Source organism: Sorex fumeus, unplaced genomic scaffold, assembly GCF_029834395.1.
Source record: "Sorex fumeus unplaced genomic scaffold, SorFum_2.1 ptg000022l, whole genome shotgun sequence".
Taxonomy (NCBI): Eukaryota; Metazoa; Chordata; class Mammalia; order Eulipotyphla; family Soricidae; genus Sorex; species Sorex fumeus.
The window spans coordinates 8,352,501-8,359,144 of NW_026606079.1; the positions used below are offsets into that span (position 1 = coordinate 8,352,501).

General features: G+C 48.5%; 1 pseudogene; it reads right to left on the bottom strand.

The window, feature by feature from the left end:
• Positions 1–5,783: 5,783 nt before the first annotated feature.
• LOC130023207 (immunoglobulin heavy variable 1-2-like) lies at positions 5,784–6,223 on the bottom strand (annotated as a pseudogene).
• Between the last annotated feature and the right edge of the window lie 421 nt (positions 6,224–6,644).

Sequence of the window (6,644 nt, forward strand, 5' to 3'; positions counted from 1 at the left end):
GTGCATTGGGGAAACGAGCCCGGACTGGCGCTAAAACTGCTGCAACATATATCTGACACATAGGGCGTTCGCCTTACAAGTGGCCAACATGGCCGACCCGAGTTCGATTCCTCCGCCCCTCTCGGAGAGCCCGGCAAGCTACCGAGAGTATTCGATATGCCAGACACAGTAACAGCAAAGTCTCCAATGGAGACGTTACTGGGCCCGCTCGAGCAAATCGACGATCAACGGGAGGGCCTTTACCTTTACCTTTTACCTTTTAGTGGGACTATTAGTCATGCCCTGGGGAAGGACTACCCATTGGTAGCGCTGATAGGGCTCCTGAAAATTGGGGGAAGGTAGAGAGAAGGCGAATCTTTGACAATCTTTAGGAGCTAATGGAATATTGAAAAAACAATCTTTAAGATATATCACTAAAAATTGCCAGGACTTTGGTATAGCAGAGGGATGGGGGAGCCCTGGCTGCAGGGTCCCCATTAGATGCATGGTGGCATTGACTGCTCTGAGATCTTGCAATAATCTCCACCCGCCTGTCCTTTTCCTTAAAACAAAGATTGGGGTATTCCAAGGAGATGTGGATGGGGTAATGTGCCCCTTTTCTAATTGCTCGGACACTAGGGCATGTGCGGCCTGTAATTTCTCTTTAGGTAGGGGCCACTGCTCCACCCAGACTGGATCATCTGATTTCCAGGTAATGGGGGTGGGGGGAGGACGCTCGACAGTGGCCCTGATTAAAAAGGCTTATGTTCCGGCCCAGGGGTTGCGGCCCCTTCCAGTTCTTCCACAGGCATCAGAGCTATGGGGTCCCCTTGCCCCGGGGATGGGTAATCACTAGTAATATGGGCTATAGTCCGGAAAGAAACCGGGGGGATCTGGAGGTGGCCAGGCGGTCTGACTAGAACTGCGCCCATGGCTGAGAATATATCTCACCCCCAAAGATTGGTGGGGAGGTCTGGGACCAGAAAAGAGCTGCTTTTCTTCTGTGTCTAGATCGGGTGCAAGAGGAGTCTGGCTCCCACATTCAGAAATCACGGAGACTTCAGCAGATTCATGTTCTGCTATATCATTGCCAGTGTCCCCCTGCAGAGAGCGCCCTGTTTCCTCCTCCTGGATTTCCCCGAAGGTTTTTTGGAGGTCACACAGCTGTTCCTGCAACCAGACACGGGTGGTTGACAGCACATCTTTAACCAATCTCCAGAGGGAGAATGTAGCGATGGGAACCCTATCCGACCCCCTATCTCTGAGGGCTCTCTGTAGATCTATCTTAACCTGTTCCCAGTCACAAATTCTGAATTCTCCCCCTGTCAAGAACCAAGGGCTTACTTCCCCTATTACTGTAATGAACTCGAGTGCGGTCCTAAACTTAATAGCAGTTCCCTGCTGTTTCAGTAACTCAGTCAACTCGGTGGCCAGCTGAGCTTTTGAGTCAGAATTTCCCATGGTGCACCATAAACTGTGCATGTTGGAAAAAAATATAACAGAAGAAAGTTAGAAAGCACCTAAAGAAGAAATATCTCTCACTTCTCAGAGAACTGAGGTCATGCTGTCAAACTCAAAGTAGAGATGGAAAAACTCAGATGCTGTTTTAATTTACCACTATAAAGCCAAATTCCAAAGATCCTCCAAATTCCAGTAGGCGGGGCTCACACCCACCACCTGGCCCCCTGGCGCCGTGTAATCCCATCAATGGCCAAGACTCAGAGACTCTAAAATCCAGTTCCCGGAAGAGAACAGTGCAGTCTTCTGTCCCCGCGCCTGGCTGTTCCTCACCTGGGCCCCTTGGAGGGGAGCGGATTGAGCTTTCCTCCCCACCTCGACCAGGGATCCGGCAGCCGAAGACCTCCAGGACCAGCCACCACCATGTTGAGACCACTCTCCACACACATGAAGGTACTGGCAGAGAGACAAATCCACACGGGTTCCGGGGCCGAGACCTCCAAGCCTACTCGGATTGGATTCGAGCATCCTCCACCCAGATCCTCCAAATTCCAGTAGGCGGGGGTCACACCCACCTCCTGGCCCCCTGGCGCCGTGTAATCCCATCAACGGCCAAGACTCAGAGACTCTAAAATCCAGTTCCCGGACGAGAACAGTGCAGTCTTCTGCCCCCGCGCCTGGCTGTTCCTCACCTGGGCCCCTTGGAGGGTAGCGGGTTGAGTTTTCCTCCCCACCCCGACAGGGTTCCGGCAGCCAAAGACCTCCAGGACCAGCCACCACCATGCTGAGACCACTCTACACACACATGAAGGTACTGGCAGAGGGACAAATCCACATCATATCAGGACATCTTTTTATGACATCTTATTATCTCATTCCTACTTTAGACAAACTTGCAGGCTATCGAATGTAGCCTGCCCACAGGGCAGAATCTGGCAAACTCCCCGTGTCGTACCAAATATGCCAAATACCAGTAACAATGATGGGTCTCATTCTCCTAAAGAGCCTTGAATATAATCTCAGGGCTAGGATGAAAGAGACGTTACTGGGGCCTGCTCGAGGCAATCGACGAATAAATTAAAAAAATGAAAAATAAAGCCAAAGACTATGGTGCATTTGTCCTCTGTCTGTCCCTCAGGGGCAGTCTCAAAAGGTGAGACAGACTCTATTGCATGTTCTTGTTGCTAGCTAGCCTCAAAAGCCTTAACCAAGGAAATATCCTGGAATGTTTTACAATTGATTTTTTTAAAATATGGACCACACTTAGTAATAATGTGGTCTGCATGACTGATTGCCAATCACAGAGTCATGCTGCCTGAGGCTTCCCGGTGGACATGAATAGGTGACATATATATGTATATGTATATATAATATATACATATATGTTTATATATGTAGAATGGTGAGAGCCTGGTAGTCTTTACCTAAAGTCTTCAGAAGGGAGAATATTGTGAACGACATATTCATTCTGAGGAATTTGGTATGTGGGCAGCTGGACTGGCTATCAAAGAGATATGAGTAGAAGTCATGAATAATATTCTCCACTGCCCTTCTGGAAGATGTGATAGATCCATCTGGACGTCGGAGGACAGTCATCTTGGTCATGTAGTTGGTAAAGGACAGGCGGGTGTTACGAATGCTGTCCCGGCGTCTGTCGCATCTACCAGCACTTCTGCTCTTCTCTCTTTGAGGTCTTCCTTGATTGCATCTCTGCACTGCTTTGTGAGCTCAGACGTTTGCTTGCGGTTGCCTGAGAGGCATGCTCCAAACCACGCTGGAGCGTGAATTAGCTCAATAGTTTTCGAAGACAGGCGTTTTTTTTTTTTTGTGGCCATCTATCTCTTGGTGTTCTTCGCACAATTATCGAGTTGTTGAACCAGTCAATGGTATTCCTCGTCAATGTTGTCACCAACGCCATCTTCCCATGTTGCAGCAATAGTGCCAAAGAGCTCTCAGTCGGTGGTCATTCTGGGAGTTCTCTTCTTAAACTTTGCAGCCCTTTCTTCCCGCTCTGTGAAGTAAAATTTTGCACGAAGGAGATGGTGTTCCGATCCCGTTTGGAATTTTGGGACAATAGCAGCATTGGTCAGGCAAAACTGTCGATTGAATATGATATGGTCTATTTCATTGTGGAACCGTCCACCAGGAGACTCCCATGTCCAACGTTTATATTCAGCCTTCTGGAACTGTGGGTTACCATGAATGGTCTTGGTTGACATGAAGAACTCAGACAGTCTTTCACCCTGTTCGTTCCATTCTAGGGCATGGGTCCCGATGTGGACTTCTTTGGCTGATCTTCTCGGTCCTATCTTGGCATTAAAATAACCGAAAATGATCTTGTAGAAGATGTGCTCTTATTTATAGTACTTCTCCAGCTCCATATAGAACTTATAGAAGTTAGGCAGGGTGATAGAATTTCACCAAAACTCTTCAGTGCCACTCTCGAGAACATTATGCGACGACTGGAATGGGAAGGAATGGGAGTGAAGATAGACGGTTGGCAACTATACCACCTCCGCTTTGTTGATGAGATTGTTCTAGTAACACCAAACATTAGCCAAGCAGCACAAATGCTGGCCGACTTCGACCGTGAGTGTGGAAGGTCAGACTACACCTGAATCTCATGAAGACAATGTTTATGAGAACCAGCCTTGTTCCTGATGCTGCATTCGCTCTCAAAGGAATGACCATCTGCGAATGCAACAATTATGTGTACCTAGGTCGAGAAATCAACATAATGAATGACCTGACACCTGAGTTGTGCCGGAGGCAGAGAGCAGCTTGTAAGACCTTCAAGAGCGTCGAAGAAATAGCTAAGAGGACAAAGAACCTCCAGCTCCAGGCACATCTCTTCAATTACACTGTTCTTACTGCATTAATATATGCCTCAGAGGCCTGGGCCCTATGAAAACATTTGAGAATAATATCCAGGTCTTCCAAAGAGGAATTGAAAGAGCTATGCTTGAAGTATCACGTTTCACTCAAATGAGAGAAAGAATCCGGAGTTCCGACCTCCGTCGTCGACGGTCAGGAATCAGGGACGTTGTGTAGTTTGCCAAGGCGTCGAAAATCAGATGGGCTGGACACGTAATGAGATTTGGATATGAGTGCTGGACTAGAGCTGTTACTGACTGGATTCCATGGGACGTCAAAAGACTGCGTGGCCGCCTATCTAGGAGATGGTCAGACTCCTTCGTCAAGACCCTGAACAATCGGTTTGAGGCTCTGCATGTTCCTAGAACAAACAGACGCCATTGGGCTACACTAGCACGCAACAGGGAAAAATGGAGACGTTACTGGTGCCCGCTCGAGCAAATCGATGATTAACTGGGGGGTCAAGTGATTAAGTGATCAAGTTTATATATGTATAAGTTGCTCTTTTCCACTCATCTAGTCTATGCATTTGAGCATAGATATACGTCCTGGATATCAGTTGAGAGAATGTGATTAATTTTGATTATTCCCATATTGAATGGCTGCACAAAATTAATATCTCAATTTATACCATATATTTTCCAGGATTATCGGTCAATTGGTGAGATCAGCCCTGATGTAAACTCAGCTCAGGTGCATGAGTCCTGGGGCAGAGGAAGCTGCAACTGAGGCCTCACTCTAGATTCTGTCTGCTGGTCGATGCTACTGCCGGCCCTCCTGGGCACATCCCAGACTGTGTATCTGTGCTTGGATAACGACCTTCCCCTGACCTGGGTTGAGATTCCCCCACCATCAGGGTTTCACAGACAACTGACCCCGACCATTTTCTTATCAGCATGTGATCCTAGAAATGTGACCATGCACCCTTTCATGTAGGGTCATCTCCTCCACTGTCTCTTGTCCAATAGCAGGATTCCAGCTCAGAAATATAGAGATATGAAGATGTACAAAGAGGCAGATTTCCACAGAAACTCAGGAAGGGAGTCTGGTCAACACCAGGATTTCTTTTCAGAGAAAACCTTTTCTTGCAGAGACAAAATTTCAAAGAACATGTAGAACATTGGGAGTCTGCCATGGGTAGAACTACAGTTCAGGATCCTGCAATGACCCCAGCCAAAACTTCCATGTGGTTTTTTCAGTACCATCTGGGGCGCTTCGCTACACAATCCTAGAAGAAAATATGGATAATACCAGGTGTATTAGAGAGAAGCCATTTTCCTCTTGGCTGATTATGACAGACAAAGAAAGATCCTGAGTCGTTCCCTCAAATGAATCCTGGCTCTGAGAGCCCCATGCTGTGCCCCCTGACTCTCTGAGGAGGAAGGAAGTCAGGAGGATCAGCGTCCCTGTCATCTTCTCACCCAGCACAGCTGTCGCTCCCACAGGTTTCTGACATACTCAGGATGTGGTTGTCATACTGTGTCTCTAGCACAAAAATACACGGCTGTGTCCTCAGTGCTCAGCCTGCTCAGTTCCATGTAGGCTGTGTCCTTGGACTTGTCTGCAGTGAGTATGAGTCTGCCCTGGAACTTTGGTGCATATTCTGTACCACCATTGCTAGGATTTAAACCTCCCATCCACTCGAGCCCTTGTCCCGGGACTACCACACCCAGTTCATCCAGTAGCCTTTGAAGGAGTATCCGGACGCCTTGCAGGAAATCTTCACTGATGTCCCAGGTTTTCCCACCTCAGCCCCCAACTGCACCAGCTGTATCTGGGAGTTCACACCTGTGGACAGCAGACAGGAGTGGGTGGACTCCACTTGACTGGCCCCATTCCCTCAGCCCAAGGAACAGGGATGCTTACCTGCAGCCACTGCCACCAGGAAGAGAATTCTCCAGGTCCGGTGCATGGTGGGGTTTGTGTACTCAGGGGCTTCTGAAGATGTGGGTGTGCCTGCTGTGTGAGGTTGTCAGGACACAGACACATCTGTATTTAACTCAGTGTCCCTCGTGGAATTTGCATATTCATGAGGAGGTAGAATTCATAGCTGTAGGCCTAGTCCAACCTGAGAAGGGGCTGGTGGAAGCCACTGGGTCCATCCTCACCGGGAGTGAAGAGGTTCACGTTCTGATCCTTGTTTGAGGAGACGAGATTCTGCCCTGTCCCAGAACTCTGTGTACACAGACCTCCCCCTTCGGAGGGCCAAGTCCTGTCAGGACCTTCCACTCAGAGTCCCCACATCTGTATGGCCTGGACACATCTGGACACACCTGTGCTTTGAGGTTATTTCTAGGATCCTGTAAGTGCCCAAGGCAGTCTACAATGAGACT